The 17129-nt window shown below is 42.9% G+C and overlaps 1 long non-coding RNA gene across 1 annotated transcript; it reads right to left on the reverse strand.

The window, feature by feature from the left end:
• Positions 1-819: 819 nt before the first annotated feature.
• On the reverse strand, positions 820-16057 carry LOC114815454. The gene is made up of 3 exons (XR_003763229.2): positions 15721-16057; positions 1489-1576; positions 820-1057 (listed from the first exon to the last, which is right to left on the reverse strand). It is a non-coding gene; the product is annotated as an uncharacterized LOC114815454 (long non-coding RNA).
• Positions 16058-17129: the final 1072 nt, after the last annotated feature.

The following is a 17129-nucleotide window of genomic DNA, read 5'->3' on the forward strand; positions in this document are numbered from 1 at the left end:
ACCTGTTGTATTTTCCCAAGCACTTAGTACAGTTTTCTTTAATATAGTAAGTACCAGAAGCAGCATGACCTAATGGATAGAACATGGGCCTGGGAGGCAGAAGGACCCGAGTTCTAATCCCAGCCCTACCACCTGTCTGCTGTGTGATCTTGGGCAAGTCACTTAACTTCTCTGTGCCTCAGTTACTTAATAATGTTGGTGTCTGTTAAGCGCTTACTATGTGCAGAGCACTGTTCTAAGCGCTGGGGTAGACACAGGGGAATCAGGTTGTCCCACATGGGGCTCACAGTCTTAATCCCCATTTTACAGATGAGGTAACTGAGGCCCAGAGAAGTTAAGTGACTTGCCCACAGTCACACAGCTGACAAGTGGCAGAGCTGGGATTCGAACTCATGACCTCTGACTCCAAAGCCCATGCTCTTTCCACTGAGCCACGTTACTTCATCTGTAACACTGTGAGCCTCGTGCCGGACATGAACTGTGTCCAACCTGATTAGTTTGTGTCTACCCCAGTGCTTAGTACAGTGTTTATCACATAATAAGTGCTTAACAAATACCGTTAAAAAGGAAGTGTTGGATAAATGCCACTGTTGCCTAGCGACCTTCCTCTGATGAACAGTCCACTTCACAGCTGCAGTAAAAGCAGCCCCTGAGGTTGCGTGTGTAGAAGTGTTAAGAAAGATTTCAGGGACAGGACTTTCTCTATGTCTCTTCCAGTTGCCCGCTAAGAATTCTCCGGCGAACTCATCTCCTTAATCTCTAGCCCGCTAAACCTTATAACAATCATTCAGTGTAGCTAAAACAAACTCAAAACACTTGGCCAATTTGCTGGATTTAATCGAATCAGTCCTTTCAACATTTTGATAAAAATAGATCTTATCTGTCAGGCTCCAGGAAACCCCTTCCTGAAATACCTCGAAGAGTTAGAAGTTATCAGGGGATGCTCGAAGCTGAGATGAGTCGTTAAGCTGGTCAAATCCCGGTCTTCATAGGTCGATTCAGGGGAGGATTCAGCGGCCTTTACAGGATACTTTTGCAACACCAAAAGCGGCATGGTCTGGTGGAAAGAGCATGGGTCTGGCGGTCAGAGGACCAGGGTTCTTATCCCAGCTCTGCCACTTGTCTGCAGTGTGACCTTGGACAAGTCGTTTAAGTTCTCTGTGCCAAAGTTTCTTCAACTGTGAAATGGGGATAAAATACCCGTTCTCCCTCCCTCATAGAATGTGAACCCCATGTGGAGTGTGCCTAATCTGATTATCTTGGCCAGTGTTTGGCACTCTGTATTGCTTAACAAGTATTATTATTAACAGTCTCTTAGCTAATAGCTATTAGCTTCTCTTAATTCTATGGGGCAGTTTTGGCTTGATCATGGGGGTCAGGGACAAGGAATAACGATGGAGATACCAAGAAGTCTAATGCCACTTTTCCCCAGTTGGTCATTTGTGCTTGAGTAGAAGATTTCAGTATTTGGTGAATACTCCCTCTTACCTCACGGAGGCTCTGAAACCATCCTTCAGTAATGTGTAAAATCTTCTAAATTTCCACATTCCTTCCATCTGGCATTATTCTCTCTGCCCTGTGAGATGAATTGACAATAATAATGGCATGTATTAAGCGCTTATTTGTACCAAGGCCAGGGTAGGTACAATACAATCAGATCAGACATGATCTCTGTCCCTCATGGAGCTCATAGTTTAAGGGGGAGAGGGAACAAGAATTTAGTTTCCTGTCTTTTTACAGGTAAGGAAATTGAGTCACAGATAAGTGAAGCAGTGTAGCTACTGGAAAGAGTATGGGCCTGGGACTCAGAGGATCTAGCTTATTAATTGTGGTGTTTGTTAAGCGCTTACTATGTGCCAGACACTGTACTGTGCACTGGAGTGGATACAAGAAAACTGCGTTGGACACAGTCCCTGTCCCACGTGGGGCTCACAGTCTCAATCCCCATTTTAAAGATGAGGTAACTGAGAAGTGAAGTGAATTGCCCAAAGCCACTCAGTAGGCAAGTGGCAGAGCCGGAATTTAAACCCTGACCTTCTGTCTCCCAGGTCTGTGTTCTATCCACTATGCCATGAGGCTGCTAATCCCAGTTCCACCACTTGTCCTCTCTATGACCTTGGGTAAGTCACTTAACCTCTCTGTGCCTCAGTTACCTCATCTGTAAAATGGGAATTTAATCCTCCTCCCTTCTACTTAGACTCTGAGCCCCCTATGGACAGGCACTGTGTCCAACTTGATTATTTAGGTTCTACCAGAGTGTTTAATACTAATAATAATGTTGGTATTTGTTAAGCGCGTACTGTGTGCAGAGCACTTTTCTAAGCGCTGGGGTAGATACAGGGTAATCAGGTTGTCCCACGTGAGGCTCACAGTTAATCCCCATTTTACAGATGAGGTAACTGAGGCCCAGAGAAGTGAAGTGACTTGCCCACAGTCACACAGCTGACAAGTGGCAGAGCCGGGAATCAAACCCATGACCTCTGACTCCGAAGCCCAGGCTCTTTCTACTGAGCCACGCTTAGTACAGTGTCTGACATATAGTAAGCACTTTCCAAGTACCATTTAAAAAAAATTAAATTAAACAAAGGAATTTTCCCAAGGCCATACAGCAGGTAAGTGGCAGAGCTAGAGTTCTAATCTAATCTAGGATTAGAACCCAGATCTTCTGACTCCCAGTCCTCTCCTCTTACCCTTAGGCTACTCTGTACTCATGCAGTGATTGATTCGGTACTCTAATCAACATAGAGAAGCAATACTCTAATCAGGTATTCATGACATGGGAAGCCTTTATTAACTGATATTCAGCTACACAAGTCTTCAAGCAAATGACAGGAAAAGCTCTGCTCTCAAATCCTCTTCAGCCTTTTCTGCTTTCAAAGGAACTTTCCTTGGGAATCATGCATTTTCCTGGTCTTTCAATGGGACATTTATCCAGGGTTTACATAGTTTAAAGCCTGCATTCTCTTTCAAAAATTTCCTCACACATTAAATGCTTAGTTTCCACTTATAACTGGAGTCTGTGGATGTGTTTAATAAGAAGCAGCTCTTCCTCACCTGCAAATGGAGATGATGGAAGACTGCTTAAAAGGATAAAGCTTTTCTTAGGGAAATTGTCTTTTTGGGAGGGCCCAAATCCCATGCATCTAAAAGGAATATCTTACCACTCTCTCTTTCAAATGAAAATGACACATTTCTTCCATTTGAATCAATTCGATTCTGAGAAACATTTGTCTTAGATTTGAAACAGAAGTCATCACCCCCACCCTCCCCATATAGGCAATCCCAAACATCCAATAAAAGTGAGGAATTTGGCTTCTGGTGCTCACCTACTTTCCGTAAGTATCACCTGTCTCTAATATCCCAAATTGAAGGTGGATAATTTTGAGGTTTACTAAGACGACAACCACAGACAAGTAGAGGCATAGATGATGGTATAATGGGAATTCTAAAGAAAGAGTACAGTTAATGGTTGAATCATTTATTTCTTTCAACTATACAATCAATCAATCCTACTTATTGAGCACTTACTGTATGCGTGGAACTACATATAAGCATTTGGGAGAGCACAATTCATCAGAGTTGGTAGACAGGTTCCCTGCCCATCGGCAACTTGCAGTCTAGAGGGGATACTACACAATACCTGGTGTTTACTTGTGTTTTTGTAAATTTATAATATTTAAAATCATAAAATAACAAGTGATAGAGCTGTAAAAGTACTGCTGGTGATGGGTATACTAATACAGAAAAGAGAATGTCAATGATAACCAAGTAGTTAAATTATCTTGTATAAGTATATAGCCAAAGAATCCACTCTGGATGCAGTTTAGCATAAACAGCAGATGAATTATATAAAATAAATTACTGGAGAAGATTTGGAATATGAGCAGGAAAGAGGAAAATGAAAAATAGACTAGCAATGAAAATATACTGCAAAATAATATAATAATTATGGCATTTATTAAGCACTCACTATGTGCCAGGCACTGTACTAAACACTGGGGTGGATACAAGCAAATGGGGTTGAACACAGTCCCTTTCCACATGGAGCTTACAGCCTCAATCCCCATTTTACTTATGAGGTAACTGAGGCCCCGAGAAGTAAAGAGACTTGTCCGAGGTCACACAGCAGACAAGTGGCAGAACTGGGATTAGAACCCATGACCTTCTGACTCCCAGGCCCCTGCTCTATCCACAATGCCATGCTGCTCCTCTTAAATAATACCATGAATTTGTATAGTGCTTTTGTTTTTCCAGAGCACATTCGCAGCAGTTATCTCATTTTCTCCTCATAGCGTCACTGTAAGGTAAGGAGGAGTATGTATAGTATTAGTCCCATTTTATAGAAGAAGAAACCGAGGCACGGGGAGATTAAGTGACCTTCTTGAGGTCAACAGCAGTCTAGGGGCAGAGGTAACATTAGAACCCAGATCTTCTGACTCCGGACCTTTTGACCAAACCATGCTGCTTCCCATGAGGTAAAAAAATAATCTTCAAGGTAGAAGGAGTAAATTTAGATAATAGGCTGTGGACGGGGAATGTGATTTTACCAACTCTGTTAAACTGTACTCTCCCAAATGCTTAGTACAGTGTTCTACACACAAAGTAAGCACTCAATAAAATGATTGATTGATAAAGAAATATGGTGAAGATTGTCTATTAATGGGTCAACCAGAAATATCAAAGCTGTGTCAGCCCAGAAATCATCTCAGAAAGGCAAAGATGGCAACTGCTCTTGCCATCCTCATGGACAGGCCTAGAGATGCATTTTTTGGTTCCAGATTCCCTGAACCCTGGAAATAAAATAATTATAGGCAAGGAAAATTTCTGCTAATTTATTGTAACTATACTCTCCCAAGAGCTTAATACAGTGCTCTGCACATAGAAATCTCTTAATAAATACAATTGATTGATTGATGATGATGATGATGGTATTTGTTAAGTGCTTATTATGTGCCAAGCACTGTTCTAATCACTGGGGTAGATACAAGGTAATCAGGTTGTCCCACATGGGGCTCACAGTCTTAATCCCCATTTTGCAGATGAGGGAACTGAACACAGAAAAGTGACTTGCCCAAAGTAACGCAGCTGACAAGAGACAGAGCCAGGTTTAGAACACATGACCTCTGACTCCCAAGCCCGTGCTCTTTCCATTAAGCCACGCTGCTTCTCAATACAAGCAAATCGGGTTGGACACCATCCCAGTACCCATTTTACAGATGAGACAACTGAGGCCCAAAGAAGTAAAGTGACTTGTCCAAGATCACACAGTAGACAAGTGGCGGAGCTGGGATTAGAACTCATGACCTTCTGACTCCCGGGCCCATGCTTTAGCCACTAGGCCATGCTGCTTCCCCAGTGGCAATCAATAAATAGGTAGAGGAGACTGACCGACAAACCTTCATAAAAGAGATCTTTAAAGAATGAAAACACCAAGGGAGTTGTTCAAATGACCCTCTCGAGGTAGGAAAAGAATCTAATTGACCTGCTGATTCAGGAACTCAGACACTGTTTGAACTCAACTAATAATTTAATAGAAAAATGGGGGGGGGGGGGTTTCACAAGGTGTGATGAAGTCTGTGAAATTCGCATCTGTGAACCACCACATCACCACCAAATTGACCATTAATTAGGTTCATTAATTGGACCAGGTCGGCGCACGGGCCAGATGGTCATAAGGTCATGTGTTCTAATCCCGACTCTGCCACATGGCTGCTAAATGACCTTGGATAAATCACTTGACTTCTCTGTGCCTCAGTTGCTTCACCTGTAAAATGGGCATTGAAACTGTGAGCTCTACAGGGGACAGGGACTGTGTCCAACTTGATCTGCTTGTATCCACCCCAGCACTTAGTACAGTGCCTGGCACATAGTGAGTGCTTAACAAATGCCACAAGTATTATTATTATTATTATTAGAAGGCATGAGACCGCCTCTTGCTCTGGAACTAGTAGAGGACCTTTGCCAGAGCTGATACTTAAACATAAATGGAAAACACTTCCTGGAACCCTGGTCAAGGTATTCACACCACAAACAAGTATCATACATTATTTAACGGTACAAACGCTAAGCAAGTCACACAAGTACATTTCCATTTATTTTTCATGGCCTTGAGAATTTGATCGGCAAAGTGGTCCCATGTGAGACTCTGTTTGGCCCAAGAAAGCTTTGCAAGAAGAGTATCTACACTTACTTTTCCCCTGCATGCCCTGTGAATATACGCTGTGTGATAGCAACATGTCCCTGACTGTTAAGTAAAAGATGAATAAGGTGAAAAATATGTTGACTGATTGAAGATATCAGTCTCCTAAAGTGACCATCACTAAAAGTAAATCCCTTCAAATCATATTAGTAGCCCACAGGGAAGAACTTTCAAGAGATTTTGAGTCCCCATGTGGAACAGGGACTGTATCCAATCTGATTATTTTGTAATCTACCCCAATACTTAGTACAGTGCTTGGCTTAAAGTAAGCACTTAACATGTAGCCCAATTATTGTTATTATGTAGTACTCACCCTGTGTCCAATGCTGAGTTTATATAATAACAATAATAATAATGATATTTGTTGAGTGCTCACTACATGCAAAGCACTGTTCTAAGTGCTGTATATGCATAACCATTTTTTCCAACTCTCATTGCACTGTAGCCAGATCCGCTCATATTTCTGGAAGATCTCTCCCTGATTGGGCCATCGTCACCATCATAATAATGATGGTATTTGTTAAGCGCTCACTATGTGCCAAGCACTGCTCTAAGCGCTGGGTGGATACAAGGTAATAAGGTTGTCCCACATGGGGCTCACAGTTTTAATCCCCATTTTACAGATGAGGGAACAGAGGCACAGAGAAGTGAAGTGGCTTGCCCAAGGTCACACAGGAGACAAATGGCAGAGCAAGGATTAGAACCCATGACCTCTGACTCCCAAATCCGTGCTCTTGCCACTAAGCCACACTGCTTCTCTTGCTTTTCCCAATCACGTTGTGAAAACACGAGGTAGGCCTTCTTTCAACCTCCCTCACAGGAATTTAATTAACACCCTAAGCTTCTTTGATGATGAGCTGTGCACCCCATCAAACACCACTGAACCTGTTCATAAAGCGGATAATCTAGCTATTTTTCAATTGATATCCAACTGCTTTTCCTTTGACAATGTGTTAATAGCTAATATCTTTCCATCAGTCAATCCATGAAGGAGCACCTTCTTTGGGCATAGAAATTATATTACGTGCGTCAGAATTTACAATAGAGGTTAAGAAAAAAAACATGATCTCTATCTTCAAGGAGTTGACAATCTAACCGAGAGCAAGAAATAGAAACATTTCAGATATGAAGAAGAGAATAGCAAGATAGCTAAGTAAATAAATAAATGCTTAAATAGCAGGAGACAAAAAATTGATACGCACCGAAATATTATGAGAGTCTGGGAATACATAAGTGCTGAGGTAATAATTTGTTAAATGCTTACTACGTACCAGACACTGTACTAAGTGCTGGGATGGATACAAGCAAATCTGGTTGGACATAGTCCCTGCCCCACGTGGGGCTCACACGCTCAATCCCCATTTTACAGGTGAGGTAACTGAGGCCCATGGAAATAAAGTGACTTGCCCAAGGTCACACAGCAGATAAGTGGCAAAGCCAGGATTAGAACCCATGACCTACTGACTCCCAGGCCCATGTTCTAGCCACTACACCAGAGCAGCTAGAGGAGGTGGGTTTTCTGGAGGACTTTGAAAGTGGAGTGAACTGTACTCTGCACATTTGAATGGGGGAGGGATTTCCAGGAAGGAAAAACGTTGTGAAAAATAGATTGAAGGAGAGATGAGAATGAGGCATAACGAATAGCTTAGCTTGAGAGAAACCAAGAGTGTGAGCTGAAGTGATGTGGGAGAGAAGAGTAGATTGGGGGATGGAAGATATGGGGGCGGGGAGACAAATAGAGCGGAAAAGAGGGTTGTTGAAGTGTCAATGGTGAACAATTTCTGCTTGATGTGGAGAAGAATGATAAACCAATGAAGATTACTGAGGAGTGGAGAAATGTGCGTAGAATGATGTTTTAGAAAAATGATCCAGGTAGTCTAGTAAAGTACAGATTGGAGAGGGGTACAGATTGGAGGCAGGGGGTACAGTAAGAATGCGAATAGTCTAAACAAGATGTGACAAGTCTTTGGAACAAGGGATGTAGAGAAAGGGACTATCTTGGGACATATTGTGGTGGAAAAACCAATAAGACATAAGCTCATCTCTAGACCGTGTGCTCACTGTGGGAGGGAAATGTGTCTACCAATTCTGTTAGGGTGCACTCTCCAAAGTGCTTAACACAGTGCTCTGCACACTGTAAGCGCTCAATAAATGCAATTGGTTAAATCGATTGAATTTTGAGTAGAAAGATTGTTAGGAGACAAACTTAATCCTAAGGCCACTGGTCTTGAACACAGGAAGGATATTGGTGTAGTTCACTGTGATGGGAAAATTAGGTGGAAGGGTGGATTTGAGAGGGAAGACGAGGAAGGTCAGTTTTGGAAATATTGTGGTTAAGATGGCAATAGGACAGGGGTCGAGGTGTTAACTCCAATCAGGACTCCAGAGTTGTTTCCCAAGAGCATTGTGAAAAAAGGGGAAATTCAATGGGGATTTCAGTCTTCAAAGGCTAGTCAAAATTTGTCAAAAGAGTGCATGATGGTAGCCAGTCAGTAAAAACCTAGAGTGTTGCTTCTTTCTAAGATCAACATGAGCTAATAAGGATGGTAACTATAAACTGCCTATTATGTACCAAGGACTGTGTTAAGTCACTGGGATAGTTCCAAGATCAGACACAGTCTCTGTCCCACACGGGGTCTCAGTCCAAGACGGAGGGAAAACAAGTATTTGATCCTCACTTTAGAGATGGGGAAACTGAGGCAGAACAAAGTTAAGTGACATGCCCAGAATGACTCTAGACTGTAAGCTGGTTGTGGGCAAGGAATGTATCTGCCCGACTCTGCCACTTGTCAGCTGTGTGACTTGTGGGCAAGTCACTTAACTTCTCTGTGCCTCAGTTCCCTCATCTGTAAAATGGGGATTAACTGTGAGCCTCACGTGGGACAACCTGATTACCCTGTATCTACCCCAGCGCTTAGAACAGTGCTCGGCACATAGTAAGCACTTAACAAATAACAACATTATTATTATTATTACTGTTGTATTATACTCTCCCAAGTGCTTAGTACAGTGTTCTGTACGCAATAAATAATAAATAAAATTGAATGAATGAATCCTACAGAAGGCAAGGTCCGCAGTGAGATAGAGGAGATTAAGGTACAGTTAGTAAATTGGCATTAGAGGTCAGCTAGATGGAGAAGCTTCCAAACGGGAGTAGTAGGAAAAGATTGGGTCTCTTCCACCTGGAAAGACAAAGGCTGAGAGGGGGCACAATTGAAGCATGCAAAATTATGAAAGGGGAAGGCATGATAAGCATGGAATTATAGTCCACCAAATCTCACAACCCCATGACAAGGGCAAGTCTATTGAGGGTTGAAGGGGGGACTTGCAAGTTGAAAAAAAACACTGATTGTCAAATCGAGGGTTAATATATCACGAGAAAAGGCCAGTGGAGGTGTGGACAGGGAAGGAGGTTTCTGGAGAAACAGTTCCCTGATTGACAGGTAAACAGGAGGTGGGGGAATGAGAGGCCCAGGCTCAGCCCCAGTCCATGACATACTCGCATACCCAGTTTCATCAATCATTTAATCACTGGGATTTACTGAACGCTTACTACGTGCAGGGCACTATACTAAGCACTTGGCAGATTACAACAGAATTAGCAGGCATATCCCCTGCCCATACCAAGCTTACAGTCTAGAGGTGGAGACAGACACTAATGAATAAATAATTTATAATATAGAATTTAAAGATATGTAATCTAATCAGCTTTAGCCACTGATAGACTCAATCGATTCTACTAGTTTGACTTCTGTTCCGTTTTCTTGAAATACTGCCAGTAGATTAAAAAAAATGTGAATAGACCCATTTTAGGGTGATAAGTGCTAAATCAGTACTATGTTCTAGTAATAAGTACTGTGTTCAGAGCACTGTTCTAAGCACTTAGGAGAGTACCTCCTAGACATTCTGGTTAAATGTAGTTCCTTTTTTAATTTATTTCCACATTGGCTCATAGTATTCCAGTACTGATTTTTGGGCTAATTCTAAAAGAAAACCCCCTGACCTTGCTTCACATCATCACTTTTGGTTAAAGGTTTCTGAATACCAGAAACAGCAGTCATGAGGAATTCCTTCCATTTAGGCATTTGCCTTATTCCCCAAGAACTAATTTTAAAATGGCAGATTTATAGCACAGGTTGAAAAAACCGTGTCACTTTTTTTTTACTGGTTAACTTTGTTGCCCAGACCCAGCAATGACCCAGCAATGAATAGTGCCAAGACACCCATTTAAGAAACCATGAAGTTGTCCTGAAGACGAGAAAAACTTTTAAAAGAACTCGTGTAAGAGGCTGCCTCTCATTTAGACTTTCATCCTGAAATGGTCCTTGTCATTTCAATTCAAATCGTCTGGGTGCAAGCATTATTTCATACCACTTATTATTATTGCTATTATTATAATGTTGGTACTTTTTAAGCACTTACTATGTAAGAGAAGCAGCGTGGCTCAGTGGAAAGAGCACGGGCTTTGGAGTCAGAGGTCATGAGTTCGAATCCCAGCTCTGCCACTTGTCAGCTGGGTGACTGTGGGCAAGTCACTTCACTTTTCTGTGCCTCAGTTACCTCATCTGTAAAATGGGGATTAAGACTGTGAGCCCCACGTGGGACATCCTGATTCCCCTGTGTCTACCCCAGCGCTTAGAACAGTGCTTGGCACATAGTAAGCGCTTAACAAATACCAACATTATTATTATTATTATTACTAAGCACTGTTCTAATCCCTGGGATAGATACAAATTAATCAGGTTGGACAAAGACCCTGTCCCACATGGGGCTTATGGTATAAGTAGGAGGGAGTAGGTTTAATCCCTGTTTTACAGATGAGGAAATGGAAGTAGAGAGAAGTTAAATGCCACAGTAGACATGTGGCAGAGCCGAGATTAGAACCCACATCTTCTGACTCCCAGGCCCTTGCCTTTTCCACTAGACCATGCTGCTTAGCAGTGTGATTTAGCACTTATCACCCGCGAATGGGTCTATTCACTTTTTAAAAAATCTATTGACAGTATTCCAAGAAAACAGAACAAAAGTCAATCAGACTAGTAGAAATTTTTCTCCCTCTGTCTTCTGCCTCATCTATGCACTTGGATCTGTACCCTTTGGACACTTGATATTCAACTCATCTTCAGCCCCACAGCACTTATGCACATATCTGTAAATTATTTATTTATATTAATGTCTGTCTTCCCCGCTAGACTGTAAGTTCCTTGTGGGCAGGGAACTTGTCTACCAACTCTGCTGCTTTGTAATTTCCCAAGCACTTAGTACAGTGCTCTGCATGTGGTAAGTGTCTAATAAATACCACTGACTGACTGATTGACTGATACAAAGGAATTAGGGAAATATCAAGGAAAGGAGAGCATCCAATCTTTCTGAACCTCATCATCATGAAAGGTCTGCAAGAGAAGCCAAAATGCTGACTGGATTTGTTGGTGATTTTAATTCAATCAATTAATCATATTCATTGAGCATTTATGGTGTGCAGAGCACTGTACTAAGTACTTGGGAGAGTACAATATAACAGAGTTGGTAGACACATTCCTTGCCCACAGTGAGCAGACTGTAAGACTGTAGGACACTAATATAAATAAATTAATTAAGGATATGTGCATAAGTTCTGTGGGGTTGAGGGAAGGGTGAATAAAGGGTGTAAATCCAGGTGCAAGACTCAGCAGGTTTGAGATCAGTCTTAAGAACCAAGAGGTGAGAGAGGCAGGACATTAAAATGGGAATGGGAATGAAAATGGACTCATCTGGTGAGAATAAGTAATTTTTAAAAGCTGTCTTTGAAGAAAAGACACTCAGACATTAGAGTGCCAACAGGGAACTAGGAGGTGATAACAGCAAATTAGAAAGTGTTTGTAGTATAATATGGAGTATCAGTCAATAAAGCCTCTTGAAGACAATTATTGCTGGATTTGGGGAAGGAGAGAGAATTGTGAATAATCCAAGACTGGAATGGGAAAAGCATATAAAGTGCCAAATCTCCAACTATTCGGTTAACCAGTAGTATTCAGTAGTGCTTACTCTGTGCGGGACACCTGTTTTAAATGCTTGGCAGAGAAAAATGGAAAAAATAGACGTTATTCCACATTCAAGGAGGTTTCTTGCAATCCACTAGATTGTAGACAGAGATTGTTATGATTCACAGAGAGGAGCAAGAAGGAAAAGTGGGTATGTATATTAGTTGATGCTTAAATAGTAGGATGTCAAGTCGCCACATAAAATCGTTACGGGTGGCTATGAGTTCAGAAGTGCATAATTTGTGCAGAAGTATTAAAGTGGTATAAATTGGATTCCGCCTCTGCCACTTGGCAGCTGTGTGACTGTGGGCAAGTCACTTAACTTCTCTGTGCCTCAGTTTCCTCATCTGTAAAATGGGGATTAAGACTGTGAGCCTCATGAGGGACAACCTGATTACCCTGTATCTCCTCCAGGGCTTAGAACAGTGCTCTGCACATAGTAAGGGCTTAACAAATAACAACATTATTATTATTATTATAAAACCAAGGGGGAAGAGAAGTTAACTGGGGAAGACTTGCTGGAGGGGACCGTATTTCAGGGGATGAAGCCTAGAGCTGTGCCAAATAGGGATACCCATAATGGAAGGGTTTGAGCCGAAGAATCAGACATAATCGATTCACCTTTGCTGGGCATCAACGACATGGCAAAGAGTCACAGGCAGATGATCAAGTGATCAAAACATTGATCAAAGACAACGGCAGAGATTGAAGATTTTACTGCACAGAAGAAGGCGTAAGCCACTTCCTTATCTTTACCAAGAACACTCTGTGGGTACACATACCAGAATGACTCTATGATAGAAGATGTGTTGTTCTGAAAAGGATGTCCATGAAGTAGCTATAGGTCAGAACAACTCGGCAGCATTTGAAGACTGAAGATAGATGATGGGGAGAGCATAAAAAAGTCAATAAATTATTCCAAATCACGGATTCATCACAGTTCCTGCCCTAGAAATAAAACAAGACTCTTAAAATCCTGCCCCTGTAGTTACCATTTCTCATCCAGAACCTGAATTGGTCTGCTGATTTTTTTTTTTTTTTTAATGAATGGTGTTTGTTAGGTGGGATACAGTCCATGTCCCACATGGGCTTCACAGTCTTAATCCCCATTTTACAGATGAGGTATAGGAACAGAGGAAGTGAAATGACTTGCCCAAAGTCATTCAGCAGACAAGTGGTGGAGCAGGGATTAGAACACGGGTCCTTCTGAGTTCCAGGCCCGTGCTTCATCCGCTGAGCTGCTCAACTGAGCTGCTGCACTGACTAAGGCTTTGTGTGAGCAAATACAAAGTAATGCACTTAGAGAAGAATGATCTAAGGAATAACATGATGACTGACAGTGACGGATCAGGAAAAAGAGCTTGAAGTTGTGTTTTACCTGCTGCTTCACATCATTTTTTTCTGGTTATAGAGGCAGCCACATAAGCCGGTTAGCCTGTAAGCTCCTTGTCAGCTGGAAAGGTATCCTTTGCCTCTTTTGTACTCTCCCAATGGCTTAGCACAGAGCATTGCACCAAGTGAGTGCTCAATCAATACCACGGCAAAGATTTAAGGCAGTCAGCTCCCTGCCTCCTACCTTACCTGATTGATCTCTTACAACAATCCAGCCCGCACATTTCACTCCTCTAATACCAACCTTCTGTACCTTGATCTTGCCTATCTTGTCAACGGGAAGCAGCATGGGCTAGTGGATAGAGTTGGGGGCCTGGGAGTCGGAAGGATCTGGGTTCTAATCTCGGCTCTGCCACGTGCCTGCTGTGAGATCATGGGCAAATCACTTGCCTTCTCTGGGCCTCAGTTACCTCATCTGTAAAATGGGGATTAAGACTGTGAGCCCCACTTAGGACAGGGACTGTGTCCAACCTGATTAGCTTGTATCTACCCCAGCACTTAGAAAAATGCCTGCCACATAGTAAGCACTTAACAAATACTATCATTATTATCTTGTCCCTGACCTCTTGCTCACCTCCTTCCCCTTCATATCTGACAGACCACCACTCTCCCCACCTTGGAAACACTTCTTTGTCCTTCCTTGACTACACCCTCATTTCTCCGATTCATCCTCCCGTCTGAGTCACCATAAACTTGGATCTGTAATAATAATAATAATAATGTTGGCAGAGCACTGTTCTAAGCGCCGGGGTAGATACAGCGTAATCAGGTTGTCCCTCGTGAGACTCACAGTCTTAATCCCCATTTTACAGATGAGGTAATTGAGGCACAGAGAAGTTAAGTGACATGCCCACAGTCACACAGCTGACAAGTGACAGAGCCAGTATTCGAACCCATGACCTCTGACTCTTAAGTCCGTGCTCTTTCCACTGAGCCACTCTGCTTCTCTACCCTCTGAGCACTTGCTATGTACCCCAATCAAGCAATCAATGGTATTTATTGAGTGTGTTTTCAGTCTCAATATCTGGATCCAAAAGCTGGACAGTGAAAAAGCGGTATAGAAGGAACTTCAATTCTTTTGAAATATAGTATTGGAGAAGGCTTTCGCGAATACCGTGGATTGCCCGTAAACCAAACAAATGGATTTTAGAGCAAATTAAGCCAAAGTGGTCTATGGAAGGCCGAGTGACTCGACTTAGATTAGCATATTTTGAACACATAAGCAGGAGGACGAATTCTCTCCTTTTTCTAATGCTAGAAAAAGTCCATGGAAAATGCGGAAGAATCAGACCGGCAGCTGGATGGACAGAGACCATAACAACGATAACGGAAGAATCGTTAGAAAGGTTGCGGATTCTGGCGGAGGACAGGATGTTCTGGAGAAAGTAGATCCATGGAGTCGCTATGAATCGGAAATGACTCGACGGCACTTAATAATAATAACTCTAGGTGCAGATCATTGTACTGAGTGCTTGGGAAGTACAGTGGAGTTGGTAGATATGATCCCTATCCACAAGGAGCTTACTTTCTACAGGAGGAAACAGACACTAAATCACAGATCGGATACATTCTTGGTATTCACTCTACCCTCTGCCCCACAGCACTTATGTACAAAATCTTATAGTCTACCATTTATCTAATCTGTAAGTTATTTTAATGCCTGTCTCTCCTTCTAGACTTAAAGTTCCTTGTGGACAACAATCGTGTGTATTAGGTATATTATGCTGTACTGCCCAAGCCCTTAATACGTGCTCTCTGAATACACGCTCTGCACACAGTAAGCACTCAATAAATACCATGGATTTATTGACTGATTGATTGATCGATACTAAAATCTCGGGCGTGATAAGAACTCCCTGCTCAACACTCGGACTTGGCAGTTAGTTACAGGTATTCATTCGATCGTATTTATTAAGCGCTTACTGTGTGCAGAGCTCTGTACAAAGTGCTTGGGAACGAAGAATAAAACAATCAACAGTGGCAATCCCCGCCCACAACAAGCTCACAGTCTAGAGGGGGGAAGACAGGCATAGTTAGTTACAGCAGGGATATAGTAAAGTTTAGATGCCAACAGTGGGTATCGGGGTTAAAGGAAAGAAACAGGCTTACCATGAGGACTGTTCCCTCTCAGATGGACCACAGGAAGCAGTTGGGAAGCAGGAGATGGCGAGATACTGAAGCAAGAAGAGAGCCAGTCAGAGCCCCGCGAGCAAGAGAGCATGGCTGGTTTAGCCTCCACCTTTATCCACCCGATGTCTTCCATATGCACATTCACACCTTGAAGCTCTGCCCATCTGTGGTCTCAGGTCTTCCTCCGCAGGTAGGTTCTCAGTGACTTCAGCCATGTGGGTCTCGTTGGTTCCCTACTGACTCCTCAAGGCCTCTCCGCACCAGACTTTCCTCCCCAGTCCTGCATCTCCACTCCTGGAGATGAAGAGTCCTGGGTCTCCCCTCAGGCCAGTTTGTGGGGAGGGGCTCTGTGTCCTCAGAAGAGATTATTGAGTCACCAGTTCCCCGACGCCCTAGATCTCAAGTGAGTGGGCTCCTCCCAGCATTCAAGCCTGGCAGGACTTCTCCAGACTTTAGCAGGGGTTTTGCATAATAATAACTGTGATATTTGTAAAGTGCCTCTTTGTACCAGGAACTGTACTAAGCGCTGGGGTGGATACAGTGTAATTGGGTTGGGCACAGTCCCTGTCCCATATGGGGCTCACAGTTTTAAAACCCATTTTATAGATGAGGTAACTGAGGCACAGAGAAGTAAAGTGACTTGTCCAAGGCCACAGATCCGGCAAGTGGCAGAACTGGGATTAGAACCCAGCCCCATGGCATCCAACTTCAGGCCATCTTCCCCTCTCCTGTTGAGACCGTGGGCAGCACTCATGTACACCCACAAACATTCACACACCCAAGAAGGCCTGGAGAAGGCCCTGAGAAGCAGCATGGCTTAGGTGTAAGAACATGGGCTTGGGAGTCAGAGGTCGTGTGTTCTAATCCCTGTTCCACCACTTATCTACTGGGAAAAGTCACTTAACTTCTCTGTGTCTCAGTTGTCTCATCTGTAAAATGGGGATTAAGACTAGGAGCCCCATGTAGGACAGGGACTGTGTCCAACCTGATTAGCTTGTATCTACCCCAGTGCTTAGAACAGTGCTTGGCACAAAGTAAGCACTTAACGAATACCATAATAATTATATAATTATTATTATTATTATTAAAAAGGGCGAATCTGTTGGCCAAGGGCCTGAGGGACTACCCTGTGATCTCTAAATTGGGCAGGTCAAGTCTGGTTTACCAGGGGGCTTAAGGAGAAGGCAGCTCTGCTTGCCAACCTTACAGGTGGAGGGGATGGTCTTAGCCCCGCTAAGACCCATACCTCTACTGGTATCACTCTCCCCACTCAGGGAATGTCTCCAAATTTCTGACTTGGCAAAGACAAAAGAAAGTTTCCTAGCTCACTGTTGTTCGTTTTTTCTCCCCTGATTCATGAATTTGGTATTACTTACTGGGACACAACT

This window comes from Ornithorhynchus anatinus, chromosome 12 (genome assembly GCF_004115215.2).
Source record: "Ornithorhynchus anatinus isolate Pmale09 chromosome 12, mOrnAna1.pri.v4, whole genome shotgun sequence".
Classification (NCBI taxonomy): Eukaryota; Metazoa; Chordata; class Mammalia; order Monotremata; family Ornithorhynchidae; genus Ornithorhynchus; species Ornithorhynchus anatinus.